Genomic DNA, 24281 nt, shown 5'->3' on the forward strand with positions numbered 1-24281 from the left:
TGTATCCAATAATGGAAAAAATGTTTTATTTCCTAAAATTAAAGAGATTTCTTTAACAGAGACAATGCTCTCGTTCTTGCCTCCATATGGGCATTTAAGCACATCTTCTGTTTTTCTTTAATAAAGCACCAGCTTGAGTCGCAGAGTCGGCAGGGATCGACCATCCCGGTTGCTGAGACGAGTTAAAGATCTTAAGCTGGGTGTCTCTGCTCTGCACCCAGTGGGCTTAAACATATATCACACTGGCAGTAGGCTGTTTGCTTTCAACCCCCCTCCCTCCGCCCGCCCTCCCTGCCCTCAGCCGGGCAGGCCACTGATCCCCTCTTTGTCTTTATCTCACAGTGAATCCCTTCTAGTCAGGGGGCACAGCGTTGAGTTTTCACAGTCAAACGGCACCCATGCTGGCCGAGAATTTCTTTGATCCCCGAAGAGCTCGTATTGGACGGAGCTACTGAACAACCTCCCTCTGCCAGGTTAATGACGTGTACTTAACTTAAAACTAACAAAATAAAAAGGAATAATCAGTAGTTTAACTGAGACAAAATATCTGTTTTGCAAGTGATTTGATCCAGTATCCAGTTCAGTAATGGTTTTATTGTAGTGAAAAATATTCTAAACTGAGATTTGTCAAGAAAAGAGCACTGCCTACAGAAACCTTATCAACACAGAATCCAAAGAAGATATTAAACTATCAAGAATTATAATTTAGCATCAAGTTGGAAATAGAGCTACTACGACTAATTGATTAATTGTCAACTATTAAATTAATCGCCAACTATTTTGATAATTGATTAATCGGTTGGAGTAATTTTTTAAGATAAAAAAGTAAAAATTCTCTGATTCCAGCTTCTTAAATGTGAATATTTTCTGGTTTCTTTACTCCTCTATAACACTAAACTGAATATCTTTGAGTTGTGGACAAAACAAGACATTTGAGGACGTCATCTTGGGCTTTGGGAAACACTGATCGACAACAACTAATCGATTAATCAAGAAAATAATTGACAGATTAATCGACAATGAAAATCATCGTTAGTAGCTGTGTTTTATTATATTATCATTCATTATCTTTTTACCCTCCTCAATTTATGGGTGTCCACAGGAGGAGTTATAGCTGTTGACAAATACATTAACAAACACTTATATACTTAGATATGTCTTTAGAATACACAATCAAAAGAATATATTTGAATACTAAATATACCAAACTATTACAAATAACATAAGATATAATACAAAAACAGGATAACATACTATATACATTAGCAACGTGTGCAAATTTGTTGCAACAGCTACATTATAATGGCTTATTAGCTATTTATGAAATGTGTACATACTGCTTATCGATGCTGAAAAGAGGGGACTTAAAATGTTTCCAGAAATAGTTTGTCTGCAGCCGTGAGTCAGACCTCCAGAGTTCACCCGGCGGGGGATAAGATGGAAAAATCTGCAGTGATTCTGAAGGAGGGCTGGTATGGGTGTGAAGACTGTGAACTGTCCTGCTGACCTCCCGTGACTCCTTTGATCACTGGACCTTGGTGACAGGGCACCATTCCGTGCCAAATTGCCGTGCCACAACATGGCAGACCATCTATCAATCTAGATTTACCCCAAAAGAGACCACATTTATCCGCAGCACATTTGAAAGGCTACAAGTAGGCAAATAGGGGAGGGGAAACAAATCTCTGCAGCACATGTTAGAGCTGAAACAATTAGTCCATTAATTGATTAGTTAATTGACATCAACAATTTTGATGACAAATTATTTAGGTACTTTTTAAAGTTGAAAAATACCAAACATTCAATGTTTTATATCTTTTATATCATTGTAAATTAAGTATATATACAGTATTATATACCCCCACTATTTAAAAAAGTTTATGGTACCTTTCTCCTCTAATTATCAATAGAGACACTCTATACAGCTCTTTTTTCTGTTCCTGCAGTCGCTAAGTCAACAGCTAAGAAAGCAATTATTTTTAAAGCTCCCTCTGATTGGGATAATCTACCTGTAAATATTTGATCCATCCAATCTTTCCACTTGTTCAAAGTGCCCTTTCTTCTTATTATATAATCAGTTGTACATGTGCATAATAACAGCTCTATAATTATGTGATAACTTTATTTTTCTATAATTTATGATTTTTCATTTTCCATTAACATCTGGCTTTTCACTTTGGTGGGAAAAGTCGGCATTCATTCCCGGCTCCAATCGCTGCTAATTTTCTCCCCTTTTCTGGAGCTATACTATGTGACGCGCGTTGAAGTGAATATATAATAAATAAAATCAGCAGGGATTTGGGCAATTATTATCATTTATTAACGTACAAAACATACAATTAATATGCTTTCCTCAAAGCCACCAGACTCCAGTCAGACAACAGTAACTTTACCTCGCTGATCGTCGTAAAACACACTTCATTTTGTGGGCAACAACTGAAAAGTGAAGCCAATGCGGAAGTGCATTCTTTCCAGTAGCCAGCAGGGGGCGACTCCTCTGGTTGCAAAAAGAAGTTTGATTGTATAGAAGTCTATGAGAAAATGAACCCTACTTCTCACTTGATTTATTACCTCAGTAAACATTGTAAAAATGAGTTTATAGTCTCAATTGCTAGTTTCAAGTCTTCTTCAATACAGCATGATGCTCATTTAGTAAATGATGGTCCCATTTAGAGTCAAATAGATCATAAAGCTAAAATGTTTTAGGGCGTGGCTACCTTGTGAATGACAGGTCGCTACCACGGCGTTGTCTCTGGGAGTTGTCCATGTTTTCATCTCTCAACTTTAACCCTTTCAAAGTTTGTTTTCAGTTCACGATTGTAACATTTTGGTCACATAAAATGTCTTATTCAGCGTTCGGTTGTACTTGGCTCCGGTTTTACTTGGCGACGGCCAAAATGTGAACTCGAGGCTTCAAAACGGCAGTCCACAAACCAATTAGCGACGTCACTGTGACTACATCCACTTCTTATGTAAAGTCTATGATTCAAGCTTGAGAGAAACTAAATAAAACTCATCAACACCTTCTTTAATAGTCTTTCCACTGTTCCAACAATCACCAACTCTGGTTTTAGAGTTTGAAAGAGAGACTGAATTAACAGTAACATATAAAAAAGAAGTAACCACTGTTTATTAACACTGCTTCCGGTGCCGCCCGGCACGTCTGTGAAGTCGAACGTGACACACCAGGGAACAAATCAGAAAGGCCAGTGCAACCGAAGTCTGAGCCTATTTTTAGCGGCTTTTCCTGTGCTTAAAAAACCTGCATATACTGTACACGCCAATTTTGGTGGAAAAAGGGTATTATTTTTTGTTAAATGTTTTGTCTGATTGTGCTTTTATTTATTTTTGCCGTTGAGAACCCCTTTTGAAAACGAAATGGTGCATCTCAAGGGGTTATTCCTAAATACAAATTTCCAAGATCTACAGTGCATATATAATACAGAACAAGCTATTTGAAGACGTCAACTTGGGCTCTGGGAAATTGTGATGGGCATGTTTCACTATTTTCTGACATTTTATCGACCAAATGATTAATAAACAATGAAGATAATTGGTAGTTTCAACAATAATTTGATCCTTAACATGGACTGGGGGAGGATTTGAATATTACATTTTGGATTAATGAGTAACCTAATTACGAGTAAGCGTAAATTAACACATTTAACTTTATTTGGGATAATCAGATAGCTTACAATAGTGGCTATTAATGTGGTCAACATGTGGCTTTTTATCTTTCTTCTCCTGTATGTGCAATAAATGATATGGAATGTAAAATAAGATTAATGTTAAATTTAACTCTAATTGTAGTGATTGTTGTACTATCTCAATGAAAACATTATTCATCACATGATAGAACTGATAACTAACCCTGTGCATTTTTGTGATTAACAGTCCTTATAGCGACGTCATACTGGTTCTGGTTTTGTTCTTAGATCCATGTTTGCAAAATGGTTGAAATTATTTTTTCAAATTAGTTACAAAATTCTCTTGTGAACTTCCAAGCCTCCTGAAAACTGATGCCAGAGTTACAATAACTAACAACAAACGACAATAATACAGTAATGTGATAAGTGTAGTTGGGTAGAGTTGATGTGGAGTTCAAGGACTGTAGGAGAGATAGCTACAGTTCAACAATGAATTAACAGCAACAGACAACAACAAACAGAACAGACTAGATCTAATCCAATGGTTAAATGTTTGTCTATATGGGGATCCATGTAATGAAAACATTTGTGTATTGCATGTCTTGGAAGAAAACTGTGAAAGCAAACTACTTTTCTCTGCTGTATAGTTTTCCTTTATTTCTTATTATCTGCTGTCTGTCTGTATTTCTTCTGTTCTGTCTGCATCTGTGCACTTTTGCAGCCACATCAGGACAAAACAACAACAAAATAATAAATCCTGTGACTTCAAATACAAATACATGAATGCAACTAGTGTCTGCTGTAGGTGCCATGTTGGGTGTCTGCGGGGGAAGTCTTTATATTTCATTCTGCGTGAGAAAAATGCTTCAGAAAACAAACAGCACACAGCCTGAAGCGGTGGAAAATGTCTTTTCTTTCTGCGTTTATTTGATGGTCTAATTTAAACTAAAACAGATCTCATTGGTACAAATTGCCGGTTTATTTGCTTGTGTGCAACACAGATGTTCGATTTCATAGTCCAATAAATTTGCCCACAAGAATCCCTCGAAAAAAACACTTTAAGTCCCGCTATTTAGCATTTATAAGCGGTATATAAACATTTGATTCAAGGTTCATAGCACACTTAAATGTAGTTGTATGCAGCTATACGGACATTTTTAAATGCATACAGTTTTTTTTTTTAACAATTATAACTTCTCCTATGAAGACATATTTTTTCACAACTGTGTTTTACTATATTTCCATTCATTATTAATTTATTTATACAACAGCCTCTACTTTTGGGTGCCTATAGGAAGAGTTAAAGTTGTTGCTCAAAACTACATAAATGCATTAAATGTTTATATGCTGCTCATAAATGGGAAGACTTAAAGTAAATGGGACTTTGAAAATCGTTCACTTGTTTACATGCAGCATGAATGTAAAATAAAGTGACTTCTTTATGCTCTTGCAGACTATCAATGAATTCTGGGAATCTGCAGGGCGTATAAATCAAACTTAATCAGCCACCTGAGCAGGTATGATCTCTCACTAGTGTTTTTATGTTTGACAAAAGAAATATGAAGTAGAAACAAACAACACATTTTTAGTGTCTGACTGCGGGGCCCTTGGGAAGAATGTGTCTCCCACTAAAGCGTCACCTCTTAAAGAAAGCATATTACGTTACATACAAACATGTCATTTGTGGGACACTGGGGTGGAAATGTCTCCCCGGGGAGCAATCAGACTGACTCCAGCTTTTTAAAAAGTCTCCTCTCTCTGCCACTCCTCATTTTTCAGTCTCCCAGAATTAGTCGAAATCCAAGCTTGTAGTATTTGCTTTACCCACACGGCTCAGTTACATTGATTAGAAATCAATTAACATTTTCCTGTTCTGAAAGTCGCTTTGTAATTCAACTCCGCTGGAGATAAATCAGAGCTTTTCTTCACAGCAAAAACTGTGCAAGACTTTTTCTGTTTTGCTCTGATGTTTAAGAACAAGAAATCTAGAAATACAACTAATGCAAAATGATCTTGTCATCAAAGTAATTCAGCAGATAATAGTGTGCAATAAGTGCACATATTTTACACACAATACAACGTATGATGAGTCCATTGAATTAAGCAAATTAAATGCATTTATTGCTTGTGAAGTAAATTAGAATTGTTATGTTGCACCTCATTTTGCAAACTCGTATCTCTGACCAAAGGAGAGGATTAATTCCTTAAAAGATGAAGTTAGACTATTTTTCTTATTGTCAACAAATGCCATGAAAAGACCAAAACCACCAGTATTAATCCATCTCTCAACACTAGTCTGTCGCCCCAAGCCCGTTGCTTCCCCCTGAAGATAGAAGTGTTTAAGAATGGCTCAAAAATATTTAGTTTCATTTCTTAAAAAGGCAGAGTAATCTCCTAAAAGAAATCAGAATCAGAAATTGGGTTACGTTGCAGTTCCATATTTAGAATAAAAATATATAAAAACATAGAGCAGTTATACGAAAAATAGAAATAAGTATGTGAAAATGTGTGCATGGTACACAATATATAACAACAATAAATATGGAAAATAGAAATAAACAGTAAATGTTACTCAAACAGGAGGAAATGGTGCATTTGTTGGGGATTATTTTCAGCGGTGGATTAATCCACATTTGGTGCTCTGGTGAGTATTTGTGGCAGCAGGACGGTGTATCTGGGATCAACCCGTTCTCATTCCCAGGGCGTCAAATACTGATGCTTTGCCACGGCTGTAGGCGTTCGATACCGCCGCACATGGCACTGTTTCACGACGGAAGGACACACACTGGGCTTTCCATTAACTATAATGTAAACCCATCCGCGGCAACAGTAAACGCTCAGGGAAAATACTGTGGTGACGTGGTTTAAAGAGCGAAAGAGACACACAGGGCGGGTGGGAGGTTTTTTCATCCAGGAGGCCGCTGTTCATGACCTGTGCGTTAAGTTTCACTTTCATTTCCAATCAGCTGATCGTTCGTGTTCCGTGTTCACAACGTTCAGTCACATTTTCACTGTACAAACGTAGTAGTTTTAGCCCAACCATGCTGTTTTTCCGTAAACCTAACTAAGTGGTTTTGTTGCCTAAACCTAAACAAGTGTTTTTGTTTAATTCACAACATTAAGCACGTGTTTAGTGCGATGGAAAGAGTGACGCCGAGTGGTCTGACAAAGTGTCAGTATGTGACGAATCAGGATGAGAACCTGTTGCCGGGATTGAGTCTAAATAAACTACAGTGTGTGTGTTCATGGTGATGAAGGAACATGTCACCTGTTGCAACAGTGTGACTCATTGATGTGTTTTTAATGGAGCTCTATGGCTCAGAGGAAGAGGAGATATCAGGTTTTGGTTTCAAAGGTAATACTCATTTGTAGGATCAATTTATTGTTGGTTTTGGTCTTACCATGGGATTTGTTGACAATCAGAAAAACATAGAATATCACCTAATTCATCTCTTAGATGGAGGATCGTGCAGATTCGCTAACATCACTGTTGCTGAGCTGATTTCTGTTTTGCACATTTATATTCCCAAGCCAACAACCATTAATCATATAGATAGTGGAGGAAGTATCTCTACTTCACAAGCAGACCATATTTTTCTCATCACAGACGCCAAATAGCAATGAAATAAGATGCGGTAAAGTAGTAACTGCTGATCTCATTCCTTTTTTTAATCTGTTCCCAATATGTTTAATATTAAAGTACAAGCAAAACAATCCGCTATAGCTCTGTCTGTTGTGTTGTAGACAACAGATTTCCCTTTGATTTCTGTTTCACAAACAGTTTCTCATTAGCCGTCAACCACCATCCTGGCTGGACATTAACTCCCTATAAGTAAGTGAGATTTATTTATACTATGTAGTGCTTTTCAAAACAAAAGTTACAGCCCTTCACAATGAAACAATTAAGCTGAAAAAAACATCAAACAGGCAGCGTAGTAACAGGCACAAGAATGACCGCATTGAATTGAAAGGCTCAAAACAAAAGAGCAAAATCATCAGTTAAGATGAGCGAGAGGATCTGTCTTAGGCTTTTAATTTATCAGTTGTATTATCTAAAGAGGGAAACTATTCCAAAGATTATAGGTGTAAAGACAGTGAATGCACCATGCCAGGCTCTGTGAACAACCAGCAGGCACTGGTTAGCTGATCTGAGACACAGTAATTTTGGAAAATGTACTCCGGGGCTTCAGGTCCAGTCCAGCCTGTTAACTCCAGCAGCAGAAAGGGCATCTGCTCAGTAGGACCGAGGGGTGGCTGTATAAGGTTGCACTCTAACATTTACGCACTTGGCACTGGCAACAAAGCAGCCATTCCTCTGGCAACCACCGCCGGTCATTAAGCATAATTTGTCTGGTATCCCTGTGTTGAAAATGCACAAAGGAGGGTGAGTAAAGCCAGCGTGAGGTTGTCTTCTGGGCTGTCATGTGGAGGGATGGTGGGGGCCCCATGCTGGGTGGTGGTGGTGGCGGTGGTGGTGGTGGGGGGCAGACAGCGACAGAGAGGCTGGCTGGGGGAGCTCCCACAGGACTGCTTGGGGACAGCAGCAACCCGAGAGGGATGCACCCCCCCCAACCACCCAACCACCCATCCACCCCCCTTTCCTCTCCAAATCCCACCTACAACCTCTGCACCACCCCCTCCCTGCAGCCGTGTGTCTGACGGTTAAAACAACAGCCCCTGTGGCCAGCCAGGCTCCATACTCCCCTACTGGATTTACGCTTGTTTCTCAGTTCCCATCACCCTCGACTACACCCTCCCCTCCGTCTCCTGCTTCTGCTGCTGCACCCTCCATCGGCTAAAGAACCTTCTCCTCTTCCTGCCTTTCTTTCTTTTTCTGTCTCTGCTGCTTAACAGATTCTGACATTTTTTGACACCCTCAGCATGATATGCCGCCAAATTAACAAGCAGCAGCATTTATCTCCTGTGATGATTATGATGCACCACATGATCAGAGCTCGTAAAGTCTGCTTGGATTCACTTGGGTATCAGACATATTGACACGCAGACAAGAGACCTGCAGCCCGTTATGAGACCCTTACCTGAACCAATTCGACTCAATAGAATTTGGACTAGAGTCCAGGGCTTGTGAAGACATCGAGGACATGGTTCCGTTTTCTTGCGGCGGGCAGAAACGCAGATTTAAAGTGGCTGACTTTTTGCAAAGACAATCATGCACACATGTGTTTTTGATTTTAAATAGGAGTCAATGACAGTTGACAAGTGCGCTTCAGTCACACCTAGGGTTAGATGCACATATCAACCATAATGTGGAATCATTTAAAAACAATGCTTACGTGTGAAATTGGGTTTCGTCCACACTGGCATTTTGCAACAAGTCCACACCTACATAACTTGTTAGTGCCTTCCAAAAAGCCTATATGGTTAAAGGGGATAGTTCGGGTTTGAAGTGAGGTTATACTGTAGGACGTACTTCTCCATATTCAGTGTATTACTACAGTAGATGGCGGTCTGCACGCCCCCAGTTTAGAGAAAAAGACAGGAGTATCAGTGAGGGAGCAAAGTGATGTACTGCTGTGGTCGGGGGCAGCAGCAAAATGTGTTTTGGACACCTAAAAAAATCAATATCAGTTTAAGTGTATGCTATATTTAGAATATTTTCACAGCTTTATCTTGCCGTCAGACAGCTCTTTCCGACGGGGAACTAAAGCCATTATCTATGCTGTCTTCAAAGTCACCAGACTCCTTTGACAAAAACAGTCATTTTACCTCGCAGAACATGGGAGTTGCTGGTCTACCGCTGCCTTTTGGTTAGTTTGTTTGTTATTGTGTGACTTTGGTGAATCCGAACTAACACTTTAAAAACAGCAAATTAAAATAGCTATTTTTGTCAAAGGAGTCTGGTGGTTTTGAAGAGAGCATAGAGTAAATGGATATAACGGCTTCAGTTCCCAATCAGAAAGGGCTGTCTGACGGCAAGACAAAGTGGTCAAAATATTAGAAATATGGCGTACACGTAAACTGATATTGATGTTTTTAGGTTTCTAAAATGCTCCCGTGCCGGTACTCCTGTCTGTTTCTCCTAACTCCGTCTACTGTAGGTAATATGCTGACTATGGAGAAGTAGCTTCTACAACCACACTTCAAAACACCCAAACTATCCCTTTATGGTTTTGTTAAGTTTAGGCAACTACAGCTGCATAAAGGCTATGTTTGGCGAAAGATCTGGTTATGGTTTTTAAAAAATCAACGTTGATTGTTGGTAGGAGACAAGACACCAAATCTAGACTCCAATGTAGCCCCCATCCATCTACACTGACCTTCCTATAGAGTTTCCTGTTTTGGTACTGAATATAACCATTGGTTGTTTAAAGAAATGACCAATGGCTTGTTGTTCTATTTTTACATTGTCCTCTTAAAGTTCGCCATCTACGCCAATATACCAAACCAATAAAACATTTGTCTGTTTGTTCTTCTCCCTTTTTCAGTTGTCACTTCCTCCATCATCCTGTGACAGACGCACTTTTCTAGGCCTCTCACCCATTGCATGCAGGGAAAGCTCCACCTGGATGGATCAACATCTTCTGGTAAGGAGTGATGTTGAATTGATTGCCAATTTGATATCTAAAACTATTTGTCACCACTGACTATTTATTATTATCAGTCTAGCTGAACACACGGTACCGGTGTGTGTCTGTTTCTGTAGTCAGACTGCAGCAGATTCAATTCTGATTTGATTGTGGGTCATGAGTGATAGCTGTTGCATTGAAACCCACTATGGGAACCCTTTCAGTCATGCACACTCGCTGCTCAGTTTTAGGAAAACGACGACTTAGTGTGGCTGGGAGCCTCAGATGAAAAAAAAAGAAGATGTGTTTTCAAATTCATCTTCATAACGGTGGACACAGCCTGGGATACATAAAAGACTTATTAAGTTGCAGGGCGTCTGCTGAGCAAAACATGGCAGATGGTAATTTAATAATTGATGGTAATTTTGATAATTAATTTTCAGACTTATCGAGGATAGAGTACTTTAATATTGAAATCCATGGTTTGAAGACAGGGCATATCACTGTCTACACAAGTATGGAGTGGGAAATAAAATAATAATAATAACTTTGTTTTTAGAGCTATTTTCATTAAGAAATGTAGCTCAAAGTGCTTTCCAATGAAAAATCCAGGAGACCCCTGTTAGTGTCCAGTGTGAAGCCAAAAGTAAATGTTGATTTTACGTTGTTTTACGTAACGTTGTTTTACGTAACGTTGTTTTACGTAACGTTGTTTTACGTAACGTTGTTTTACGTAACGTTTTACGTAACGTTGTTTTACGTAACGTTGTTTTACGTAACGTTGTTTTACGTAACGTTGTTTTACGCAACGCTGTTTTACGCAACGTTGTTTTACGCAACGTTATTTTACGCAACGTTGTTTTACGCAACGTTGTTTTACGCAACGTTGTTTTACGTAACGTTAAGAAAGAAAGTCCTCTAAGACCAGTTGTTGTTTATTAGTAGTTTATTAGTAGTAGGTAGTTTCGTTGTTACATTACGTTATGTTATTATTTGAACACAAACCATGATCTTTTTTCTAACCTTAACCAAGTAGTTTTGTTGCCTAAACCTAACTAATCGTTTCACAGCGTTAACTACATTGTGCGTTTCTGCAAGCGTGATACGAGGATATGATATGAAACATATTTATGAAACTTTTTTCGTCAACATTCAACATGTACGTAGTTCACAGAAACGTAAAATGCTAAAAAAAATTCTGACAACTGGGTTGATATAATAGTCCATTGATGACATTCTAATCTAACAAATCTATAACTTTCAGAATCTGCGAATATGTTCGATACATGTCTAATATCTTTCTAATTCATTTCTCTTGTGTTGTTCTTTCATATAACTAAGACTATATAGGCTATGCCAAATTATTCCATGGTATATTCTCTATCTTGTAAGGGGTCCTTGGCTGAAAATAATTGAGAACCTCTGATTTATATCATGCACAACACATGTCAGGCTACAATGTGGAGTGTTAACTATTCTACAAATAAGAAGTGAAAAGGCTGTGGCAGAAATCCTGACTCAACAGGGGTCTGTGGCTCTGATGTGTTGTGACAATGTTCCTGATGTAAACCAGCAGAGCTCCTGTTGAATAACAGAAACCTCACCGCTTTAGTGTCACGTTTTATGATGAAAGGGAAAAAGGGAGAGAAAAAACTATTCTGTCTGCCAGAACTGGTATGAAATCCCGTCTGTCTCCACGTCTGGTTGAATTCACAGCAACAACACTGTCACATGTTGAACCAACACAAGACTGAGGTGTGAATTGCAGGAGGTGTGAGGAGCTTATAGAGCCAATAAAGTGATTATAGGTTCCTTCCTATCAAGCTGCCTGACTTTTCAATTCAACAGCAGCTGATAGTTAAAGTGGCAGTAGGCAGTGTATTTTTGGCATCATTGGGCAAAAATGCCATAATAACCTTTCAGCATATTCAAGTGATCTGAGAGATAACTAGACTTCTGCACCTCCTCATGGCTCTGTTTACAGGCTTTAAAAAATCTATTGACTTTGACCAATCACAGGTCCTTTCATTGAGAGAGCGTTTCTATTGGCTGTACTCTGCTTAAAAAATGACTCAAGCAATATAAAATGTTTGTAGATTGACTCTTTGATTAATGGATTAATGGTTTTGGTTTTACTTCCATCGTGTTAATCCTGTTTCTGGAGGAAACATAGAATATAAATTAGGGCTGCACAGTTAATACAAATTGTATCGATATTACAATATGACCCACTGCAATTGTCAAATTGTCGGAGGTGCATTATTTGTTAAAGGCGAAATGTGTCAAAATACCATTTTAGATTAAATATTGTCGTGGTGCAGAGATGTCCTGGCTGGCACATCGTATTCTACAGACTTATTGAAACATCTTTGTTTGGTACAGATCCACGCAAAAATCACACCATAATCATTTTCATATGTTTTTTTCAATGAAAATGAGAATAATGATGTAAAAATGATCATTCCCTCTAATAACGCAATTCATATCGCAAATGCAATATCAGTCAAAATAATCGCAATTAGATATTTTTTCAAAATTTTGCAGAACCTAATATTAATGTGACATATAAATGGTCAGATTTTTAAAGATAGTGAGTAATAATAGTTCAATCCAAAAAATATTTGTATATCGCCAAAAATCCCAAAATATCTGTCTGGAATCACTCCTTCGTTTTGACTGGACTCAGAGCAGTGACCGAGATGAAAGTGAATTAAAGTGTCTGTCTGTCCCATCGCAGTGCTGAACCGCCGGCTGGTGAAAGTGACTGCCTGTCTGTCTACCTGCCTGCTGGTTGTTTGACACGCTGAGGCCACGTGGAGGCTCGCTGACGGCCTCTCCCCGCTGACGGTCTTCTGCTGCGGCTGCCGGAGCTGTGGAGGTGAGCTGGGAAGCGCCTGGGTGGCAGGGCAACACACGGGGCCTCCCTGGCTGGCGCCTGTAATTTTACCTTCCCATTCATCAGCCAGAGATATTAATAATAACAGCACATCTGGATTCACTTTACTGTCTCGTGTTAACCCTTTCAATGCAGCACTGACTGCTACTGCAGCGGCTGGCCAGACCCAAAACCCCCCTCCCACCTCAAGTCCCATTCCTCTTGCTGTCAGTCTTCATTTCTCTGTCTCATCTACTGCTGCACTGTTTCCTTCTTCTGCTTCACAGAGAGCCAGCCAGCTCACCTGAAAAACCTAATGTGCGACTTGTTATTTTTGCGTAGCTGTCTCATACATAATTTTAGACCATGGCTATTTATAATCTCTGAAATCATTTTCCCTATTTTTCTTTCTTCTTTTTTTATTGATGTCTATGAAATAGACAGGGATATGTACAGGATGTTGTATACCACAAAGAAACCCACTGTGGCTGCAGTCATTTTAAAGACACAAGCCGTTTTCACACATGTAGCACACAACAGGAGATTGTCCGTGTCAGACGCGTTCTCACCTACTGGAAATGCTTTTAGGCGAGCGGTGGCGCCTGGGTAGAGCGTGAAAGAGGCAGGACATGACACGGATCACACCGCGGTCACTTATCTGCTTCGTAATTTGGTCATAAACAACCGAGTCTCCTGCCGTTCTTTGAATTTGCCTGACAATTTCAGCATTGGCCCTTACCGACACAAGTTCCTGAATCTTGACATCTCTCCAGTTAGACATTTTCGTTGGCGTCTTCGTGTAAGTGACCCTTCTTCCTCATCCTCAGATGTTTGTTTTCTTCCGGTTTTGCGCCAGCCGCTTGAGAGAAACGTCATCAACACGCCCACTCGTTTGGGGTGAATTCTCCGGACTATGAGCGGCTCTATTCACACATGGGCTCAATCGGACATTGCACAGACTTTGTACCAGGGAGCTGGCAGGGTAAAGTCCATTTAACGTCCGGTTTGGACATTTACGGTCTCACCAAGGTTATTATAGTAAACTAAAACTGAAACTAAACGAAAATAAGCAGTGAAAAATATTTTTAACAAATTGAAACTAAATAAAAATCTTTATTCTCTAAGAAAAACTAAACTGAAACTACATCTCTTGGTTAAAGAACGAATAAAAACAAAATAAAAATGAATAAATAAATTAATTTCGGTTTTAGTTTTTTTCTTTAGCTATAATATATATACCGACAAAAGGAGACGGGATGAATTTCTGTCAACTCTCTGACATTGAACCACAGAACTGAACGGACTTGACTTTCCAGGAGATGGCGCTATACAGCAATTGCTTCACATCGGACGCTAAAGTAGCATGAAGATTAAAAAGGAAACATTATGACTATTATACAGTTCTCCAACCATGTAATATGTATGTATATGTAGCTACATACTTCTGAGGTATTATACCTGGCCCTAACAAAAACAAACTAAAACTAAATGTATAAAAACTAAACTTAAATTAAATTGAATAGTCAAAACTTAAATAAAATAAAAACTAAACGATTATAACCTTGGTTCTCACATACAGCTCCTCTTGGTAATATTTATAGATAGGTTCAGGGTTGCAGTGCATGTGTGAAAGGGGCTAGATACCTTTCTACAGTATTTACCATGGCTGCACTGTGTCACAGCTTATTTGCATAAAGTTGCTCATCGGTCTTCTGTCACTGAGACATTGAGGTGTCTCATCCATACATCCTTCCACTCTCTTGACCCTTGACTTCGAGCGCTTATTAAAAAAAATGTCCTTGTCTTTCATTGCCGCTCACACCTGAAAGCAACAACATAATCACATGATGCAGCACACACACTTTAGACTTCATTATGCTTCAAAAGCATATAGTCCAAAAGTGGATACTGCTCTTGTCTACCGAAAGCTGCATAAAAATGAGTAACATGACATGGTATCGTTGGTCCACCTTTTCCCTTTTTAATGACATACAGTATCATTGACAACCTTCTGAGAATGTCAATCGAACATGCATGGCCACATTACTCAGTAATTGGCCAGTGGTGCAGAAGTGAGGAAGCATTTAGGATATAGACTTCTCTCTCAAGCTCTTTTTCCCCATTCCTCACAAAGCTACACTGTGACTTTCCGTGTTTACAACCGAGTGCATCGTGTTTGCCTCTGAGGAGAGACCGAGTGTGTGTGTGTGTGTGTGACACACAAAAGACAGAGTTCTTGTAGAGTTATCAGGGAAGGCAGTGGGATGCAGCCAGAACACACTAATTTGGTGCCCTAGGCAAGATTTTAGATGGTGCCCCTTGCATCGCAGCCAATTTCACCACCAATTACTACTGCATAGCTTTATGTCTTTATGCAGATCACACTTAAAAGAAAAACTGTATTTCTCAAAATTGTGGTGTAGGTTATTCTCCAAACACCTGAATAGTTTTGGCAACTTTTCCTAATGGATTTAAGGTGACGTTAACTCTAGCTTTTTATTAAATTAGCAAATGTTACTATCGTCCAAAGTAAACTAGTAGCACTCTCCTCCAACGGCAACTACTCTGGAATAGGTAAACTTGCCTCTGTCTTTTTCCCGCTTTTCCTTTTTTTTCTCTGCCTCTTTTCCTTCCCTGGCCCCAGAGGGCTTTGGTCTTTTTGACATGATACAGTGTATTTGAAGCTACCGATGTTAGTGTCAGTGTCACTCACTACGTGGTTTTGTTGTTGTGGGCCTTTTTTGTAATAGTTCGAATAGTATTAAAATCAAAGACTGTATATAAGAAGTGGACATAGTCACCGTGACGTCACTCATTGGTTTGTAGACTACAGTTTTGAAGCCTTGAGTTCGGCATTTTGGCCGTCGCCATCTTGGTTTTTTGCAACCAGAAGTGACACGAGAGGGTGGAGCTAAGTACAACCGAACGCTGAATAAGACATTTTTTATGTGACCAAAATGTTACAATTAACTTTAATGAACTGAAAACACAATGTGAAAGAGTTAAAGTTCTAAGACGAAAACACGGTAAACTCCCAGATCGGACAATGATGTGATAGCGACCTGTCCATCACAAGGTAGCCACGCCCTAAAGGATACGCTGCTTTATGGTCTATTTGACTCTAAATGGGACCATAATTTACTAAATGAACATCATGCTGTATTGAAGAAGACTTGAACCTAGCAATTGAGACCATAAACTCATGTTTACAATGTTTACTGAGGAATCAAGTGAGAAGTAGACTCATTTTCTCATAGACTTCTATACAATCAGACTTCTTATTGCAACCAGAGGAGTCGCCCCGTGCTGGCTACTGGAAATAATTAAAAAAAGTTAAAGCACTTCAGCATTGGCTTCACTTCTCAGACCCGGAGGTTGCCCACTGACTAAAATAGTATTGGTAAAAAATAGTAATAGTTTTTTTTTTTTCTCTCTCCTCATTGGGGGCGCCCCTAAATGAATGGCGCCCTTAGCATTCACCTAATCCACCTATGCCCAGGGCCGGCTCTGATCCAGGACGAGGCTACGATGGCAGACTTTTTGCCCCACATGCCCATTCGGTACAGGTATAAACACTTTTGCCTTTAGATGTGGCCAGCCGACACACCGTCCAAACTAGTTTGCTTCAAGTATACTAAACCATAACTGGCCTTTTTTCAAAGTGTCCACTTCTAAACTGCCTGCAGATATTCTCATCCCCACCTAATTCGGCGAAGAAAGAACTAATTAGCCGTGCCATCCATTTGATTTTTGTCATGGCGCCAAACAAGCCAACAAATGAGGAGCACACTTTGTTTTTCATGTCAACGTGAGACGATGGGGGTGTAAGAACTCAGATGTTGGCCTGGCTTGCTACTATAACGCTGTATACACGAGTGTCCGTAGACCCCTCTGCATGGAGGCAGAGTAAATCACCCCGCTGAGCTGTCTATAGGTGGAGCCAGGGCCCTGCTACTGGCCGCCAGGCTTGGCTCCACGCCCGTCGCCCGAGCCTCCCGCTGGTGGCAACAGGTGACAGAGGTCTGCTGTGTGTAGAGCTGACAGCCCCCTTGCATAGGAACACTTGCTTCATTACCAGACCCCCTCAAACCCCCCCGAGCAGCGGAGAGAGACAGGGAGACAGACAGCAGTAGACGGAGGCTTTACTGCTGTTTCTGTGGCACTAAACATGCGTTTGAGAGGAGGCAAAAAGCTCAGTGTGCATCACTCATCTGCTCATGAGTCAACACTCATGATGTCACACGCCGCCTTGCCAGCCTCACACACAACTATACTGTATTACCAATTTTCGTATAAAAGACCTTATTTATTAAAAAAAGGGGAGAGACGGCTCTTTTTCCATGCAGTGGACTGAGCCGTACCTCCCAGAGAGCCCTGACTGTTAAACCATCGTGCCACAAACAACCTGCTAAAAACACTTAGAGTATTTCTCCCATACAGAAATAAACACTGGCCAATTAGTGTTCTTATTTTTGGAACTATTTTAGCTGCCAGAGGAGTTGAAAATATAACCAACCAGACGTGGCCTGACACGGAGGACTGCAAATTTCAGTCCCGAACGTCTCCGTGTGGACATCCAGGAGCTGCTAGAGCTATCAAGGCCATACATCGGCCTCGAGGATAGTTTATGTCTCTGAAATGAATCCTCGCGCTGGAACAATAGCGCCACTATTATCCGGCACAGAGAGAGATGAATTCACATGAGGACAGGTCATCTTGATTTATGAAGTGTGAATTAGGAGCTGAGAGTTTGAGACCAAGGTGGGGTCGGTGGGGGTTGCATGGCACAAACAGCCGTCTGTGCTGTAGGGGCTGGAGACACCGCGACCTCCCGCCATCCCCCCACCACCACCGCCACCGCCACTACGCTCTGACTCCTGGCCTGTTCGCTCATTCACAGGAGCCTCTGGCACGGCTGCAGCTCTGGCTTCTAGATGATCTGTAGAAAATCCAGCCAGATCGCCATGTGGGGATCAACGCCTCAGCTTCGGCAGGGTTGCTGAAATGCGCTAAATGCCCCGCTAGCCGCAGCAGACGCCTGCTGTGTGTCTGCGCTTCTCGTCAGGCTTCATTTATATCACACGGCAGGTTGATGGAGTGCTGAATCATCCATCAAGAGCACAAGTATTTACTTTGATTCCAGTAAAATAAAGGCTGATCTGAAGCTGCTGACCTGGACTTTTGCTCTTGAGCCAACATGGCAAAGTAAGAGAGAGTGCATGGTGGTTGTGCGTGCTTGCATACTTGAGTATTAGTCCATACCAAAGTTTGACCAGTACTGACTGGTTGATACTGTTTATACCTGCAAGTGTCCTTTAATGGGGTCCACATCTATGGGACAATAATTTGACTGTGAGAATAAACATTTTGATCAAATTTGGCAGTTGCAAGTGAAGTTAGAATTATCACCAACTGTGATGATGGAGGTTTTACTGTCGAACATTCAAGGATTTCCTGTTTGTGCAGCTTCACCATAAATGTGTGTGTCACAGCTAAATGTCACAATTATTACAATTCCGGACACAAGTGAAAATGTGGGATAATCTCTGAGCCAGCTGGTTTTTTTGCTGTGAAAGACAGTGAGACTCGGTTGAAAGCTCTGAAGCGAGGTAAGTTAAAGGATAACTCCGGTATTTTTCAACCTATTTTCCTATGTTTTTGTGTCCAAGTGACTAATGGGGACAACAATTTTTGAAATTGTTCCAGTATTGAGGGAGAACGCTGCAGACGGCAGCTGCTCAGTTGTCTGACAACATTATGGAAAGGATCAGAGAAATAAAACATTTTTCTTACCTTTCACTTGATCCAGTCTTGCGAGAAGTCTCGTTCTGAAATCTCGCGTCACATCCACATTGTGGAAATCATCTAAATATTCAGCCATAACATTGAAAATCTTTTAGATAACACTAAGCTACGCTTTCTGTACTCCAACACAACAAACTCTGACAACACAAGCACTACTCTCTCCCAACTCTCACTCACGTCTCCACCGTTGTCTTCCGGCAACAAGTCACATGACCGGATCAAGAAAAAGGTAAAGAAACATTTTTTCATTTCTCTCGAAGGACCTTTCCATAATGTTTTCAGACACTTATAATAACAATCTGAACCTGTCGGTGACAAAAACGAGCACTTTAGTGGACGTACATTGACGGAGCGATTACGTTACAGCTTGTTTAGCTGCTGTCATCTGTAGCATTCTACCTCAATGCTGGACCAGTTTAAACAAATTTTGTACCCGTTAGTCACTTAGATACAAAAACGTGGGAAAATAGGGTCCAGGTTGAAAAATACCAAAGTTACCCTTTAACTTGTGAGCTTAGATTCTTGTCTCTGTATATAGAGGTGATATCGGCTGTAGAAAATTTTGCCAAACATGATGGCAACCTTGTCGGACAAAAGAAAAATTGCTGTTGCAAATTGTCCTTAAGGTGGTGCTTTTGAGTAAGATTAAAAGTGTATTCATTATATAAGTGGCTGGCTTATGTTAAATATGCAGTATATAAATGGCTTCACATACTGATGAGATAATGAAATATGACCTAGGGAGTTCAGTTTGAGTAACAGATCCTTGAGTCTCGAGGCTTATCAGAAGGCGTAACCCTGCACAACAGTTTATAATAATGATAATGATATTTTATTTATATAGCACTCATCAAAACAAAGTTAAAAGGTGCTTAACATAAAAACAAATTAAAAAAACCCAGCAATAACAAAATAAAAGCACTAAAAGAGCAACATACAAGTTAAAATAGTGAAACCCATAAAACAGAATAAAAACTTGAATCAGGTGAAATCAGTGAAAGCGAGGCGATAAAAGAAAATGTTTTGAGCTTAGATTTAAAAGAAGCCACTGACTCAGCCTGCCTTATTTAGTCTCAGAGGATTTTACAACTCTGGAAAGTTATCACAGCGATCATCATTTTATTTTTCGTTGTGAGGTAAACCGTAGAAATACAGTGTTCACATAATAAAGTAATCTACCAGGAATGTATGCTTGCATAATATAATTGGCCAATTATAGCTGGATGACAATGCGTTGCATTCTGGCAAAAGTTACCGGACAACCTTTCATTTTTATGGCTACTACTATGGCCAACGCAGCGGCCCCATTGAAATGAATGAGGAGCTGAACCGTAGAAAACTGAATTGTTCAATGACGTACAAACTGAACCGTGGGCTTCAACTGTTGCATCACTATTAAATACAGGCCTGATAATCATTTGATGAGGTGCCAGAGACATAGAAGAGACAATAAAAGAGTCTTCATTATATATAATCAGTGTTATGGCTTCATATAATATATAAATTAGGCTGTCAATCAATTAAAATATTTAATCGCGATTAATCACATGATTGTTCATAGTTAATCGCAAATTATTCACACATTTTGTATCTGTTCAAAATGTACCTTAAAGGGAGATTTATCAAGTATTTAATACTCTTATCAACATGGGAGTGGACAAATATGCTTGCTTTATGCAAATGTATGTATATATTTACTATTTGAAATCAATTAACAATGCAAAACAATGACACATATTGTCCAGAAACCCTCACAGGTACTGCATTTAGCATAAAAAAATATGCTCAAATCATAACATGGCAAACTGCAGCCCAACAGGCAACAACAGCTGTCAGTGTGTCAGTGTGCTGACTTGACTATGACTTGCCTCAAACTGCATGTGATTATCATAAAGTGGGCATGTCTGTAAAGGGGAGACTCGTTGGGTACCCATAGAACCCATTTACATTCACATATCTTGTAGTCAGAAGTCTATCAATTGATTTCTTAGGTTTTCTAGTTTCATATGATACTAGTATCTCTAGCTTTAAAACTGAGCCCGCTACAAGCTAAAAATTGCAAGTTGAGTTAATGCGTTAAAGAAATTAGTGGCATTAAAACAAATTTGCGTTTAATCGTTATTATAGCGTTAACTTTAACAGCCTCAATTCAAACACATTGGAAATGATTTTTCTTCTCCGTAATGTACAAAAAAAAAAAAAACAGTGGGCTTTTTGAGCTATTGCGCCACTAATTGTGTTTTTACATCACAGCTAAATAATGTGGGTTATCAAAATTCTTTGTATTACTTGTAATCTAAAGGTTTCGATCAATCTTGACACAAATTGTTTTTTCAATAAATTTCAAAGTACCGGAAAAATGATTATACACAATGAGCCAAAGACTGAGGGGGAAAGGTTTAAAGTTACGTGCCAGAACGTAAAAATACTTGTTACAATTCCACCAGTTGACTCATTTGTGTATTTGAAATTGACTAGAAGTAGAGATCTGAATCCAATCAACTATGTAATCTCTCCAGGACTTTAGTTTTGTAAATATTTTAAGGCAGTTAAACATATTTTAACGTAACAAAGAGGAGCACTGTCACGTTTGTTGTTCCTTCTTTCAGGTATATTATACTGATAAACTCGTCCGTCACCTGTATGCCCAAATACAAAGTCAGCCTTCAGACTAATAATCACAGAGCACTCTGTTCAGAGTTTCGGTTTAATGACTTTGTTTGGATGCAGAGATTCTGTCTGTGAAAACTTTTTATGGAGGAGTGGAAGGAACACACACACTCGCACCAGGCTTCGGCTGCTTTGAGCATCAACTCTGCAACCTGTGGGAAAAATGAGCTAAACGTGCTAATTATAGTGCTCGTTAAAAGCCACAGATATTTATGAGGGTTCTGTGCAACCTGAGCATGATAGAGATTTGACATAAAGGGTCCATTAGAGTCATATATTATCTGACTTTAATAATTATAATGCACTCGGGTCAATAATATCTATCGAACTGTTTAATTATCTTAATGCCTCGCCTTATAAATGTGAATAAAATCAAACCTTTGCAATGGATTTTAGTGGACTGAGATACTTATTAGACCAGCCCGTTCTCACGAAGAGGCGCATAATTGCCACAATAATGCGCAAGGCCTTTAGCGTGCAATAAATACGCTTTTCTTGATCTCCACATGTCATTTATACGGCATGTATTCTAAACTGACTGCAATGTAAACACGTCTGCGTATAAATGCTACGGTAAGAGTTAGCGACGTAGTATGAAAAGCGAGAAAGACCACTTATGGTGGACGGGTGGGGAAGTGGATGGGTCCAACAAACACTGGACTTTTAACCAGCATACCCGTGTTGTTCGAGGCCGTTGTTGACTGTTGCTTTGTTTTGTAACTTACTTTAGTGCCGTTTGTTACACAGCTTTGTTGAATACTCAATTCTGATTGGTCAATCCTAGCGTTCTATGGTCTGTTATTTCTTTGTAGCAGACCGTTGCAATGGGCGCAGTTCTGATGTCGGACTCTGGTGGACCGTTTTTGTGTCAAAGTATTGATTTCTTAAGTAAGCAGCCGTGTAATAAGCGGGATAATTTACAACTAGTGGGTCATTGTTGTGAAGTAAACAGCAATGACCGGCTTGCTGTACGTTATCCCTTACGTGTCACATGACGATTGTTGCGTGTTTTTTATTGACGTTTGTGATGTGTTTTCCGTAGTTGTGTTATGTTGTTTCCGTACGTGTTTTATTTACTTTACATACTTACTTTAAGCCGAACCATGATGTTTCCCCTTAGCCTAACTAAGAGGTTTTCTTGACTAAACCTAACCCAACCGGATGTTTGCGTGACGTACAGATGACAAGTGAAAAGGCCAAAATGCGTACTCATGACACGCGGAATGTCCGTGTAATGTTGTGCTATCTGTACGCCTTCCCATGAGATTGGGTTGATTTAGACATACAAAATCGTCAGACAATCAGTCACTAAACTGACTGAGACTGACCAAAAATGTCTATTTAGAACTTTTATCCCAACAGCATTGAGAATATGTAGGTAATAAAAGCCCTTATAAATGAAATTGTGTGAACTGCAAGAATGCAAATGTGCCATCCGTGTCATGGTCAGCAGTCAGAAGTAGCAATTAATTTTAATTGAGCTAACAGCAGGAGTGATTATTGTGATTGTGTGCTCTTGGATTGCAGAGGAATGGAAAATAGTGCTAAACAAACTAGCAAATTGCACACCTCCCGAGTGCCAGAGTAAACAGAATAGCACCCACTTCATGTCTGTGTGTATTCAGCTTGGCAATGTGGCCTCAATTAGCACGAGGTGTGAAACGGCGTACCGAGGGAGATAAAGCATGTGAAAGGTGCTTTGTGTTTTTCTGAATGACAAATGTCATTGATAACCTTCCGCGCAGAGCCGCGGGTTATCGAGCTTCAAAACGTCTGCTCGGATGATTATGTGACTCCTAAAGCAGCCTTTTCTAAATATCTTTGTGGTTTTGCTCTTGCATGGATGAAAGCTATCAGAATCATTGAGTCCTTTCTGTTGTGTGTGTGTGTGTGTGTGTTTCTACCTGAGCGTGCTTTTTCTTGGTACCAGCGCTGAAGCCGCCTGCCAAGAAGAGAAGTCTGCTTTTCCTCACTAAATGAGAAATCAGCAGGGAAGGCTACAATGACCTGTGCATGGCTCAAACAAGGAGATTCATTTTGAACGCATATCCTTAAGCGCAGGTTTAAAAGTCTTCTCAAGAACCAGACCCCGCAAAAGTCATTACATCGGCCGGTTTATTAGCCAAAGGGAACTGTGTTTGGTTAACTCGAGAATACAAAAAAGAAAACGGCTCAATTAAACAGGCGTCTGTCTCAAGTAGCCTGTCTTTTTAAGGAGGAATATTTCACTATCAAAATGTTCCTGTGGTAAAACAGTAGGAAGGGATTAGAAGAAACAAAAACAACTTGCCGTTAAATGAGCCTGGCAATCCTGATGACACTTAATGAGAAACATATTTGGACTTCACCCATGCAGCCGTACTAGAAATGAAATATTCTAGTGGGTGAAATATTATTTTATTTTGAAAATCCCTCCCCGCAAGTAATTTCAACTTCATTTAAATTGTCAAACAGAAAATAATTCAATATTTATTTGCTTTAAACTCTTATGAGTTCGTGTGTATGGAGTGCTTTTTTAAGAGGCTGACATTATATATAATCTGTATGTGTGAGTATAGCTCACTCCGCACCATCCCACATGTGAATGCACTGGATTGATCTGTCAGGCGCTTTCGGGTAGCGATAGTTTATGATACGTGCCGGTCAGATGAAAAATATAAGGGTGACATTTTCCAGACTTTTCGCCATCATTTACCGTAAACTAAATGAGTCGCTCAAAGTGCTTGTGTGAATTAGCTCATTCAAAAATGAAACAGA

At 39.8% G+C, this 24281-nt stretch overlaps 1 long non-coding RNA gene across 3 annotated transcripts in view; it reads left to right on the forward strand.

The window, feature by feature from the left end:
* LOC141780572 (uncharacterized) overlaps positions 1-24281 on the forward strand; it is a 63790-nt gene that overhangs the window by 17327 nt on the left and 22182 nt on the right. Inside the window, exons 3-6 of one of the 3 annotated variants that reach the window (XR_012596698.1) lie at positions 5101-5164; positions 10094-10192; positions 12912-13052; positions 17950-18450. This is a non-coding gene — a long non-coding RNA (uncharacterized LOC141780572). Of the gene's footprint in view, positions 1-5100; positions 5165-10093; positions 10193-12911; positions 13053-17949; positions 18451-24281 lie in introns of those variants that run through there. The other 2 variants (XR_012596697.1, XR_012596699.1) reach the window with 2 other exon arrangements.

This window comes from Sebastes fasciatus, chromosome 13 (assembly GCF_043250625.1).
Source record: "Sebastes fasciatus isolate fSebFas1 chromosome 13, fSebFas1.pri, whole genome shotgun sequence".
Taxonomy (NCBI): Eukaryota; Metazoa; Chordata; class Actinopteri; order Perciformes; family Sebastidae; genus Sebastes; species Sebastes fasciatus.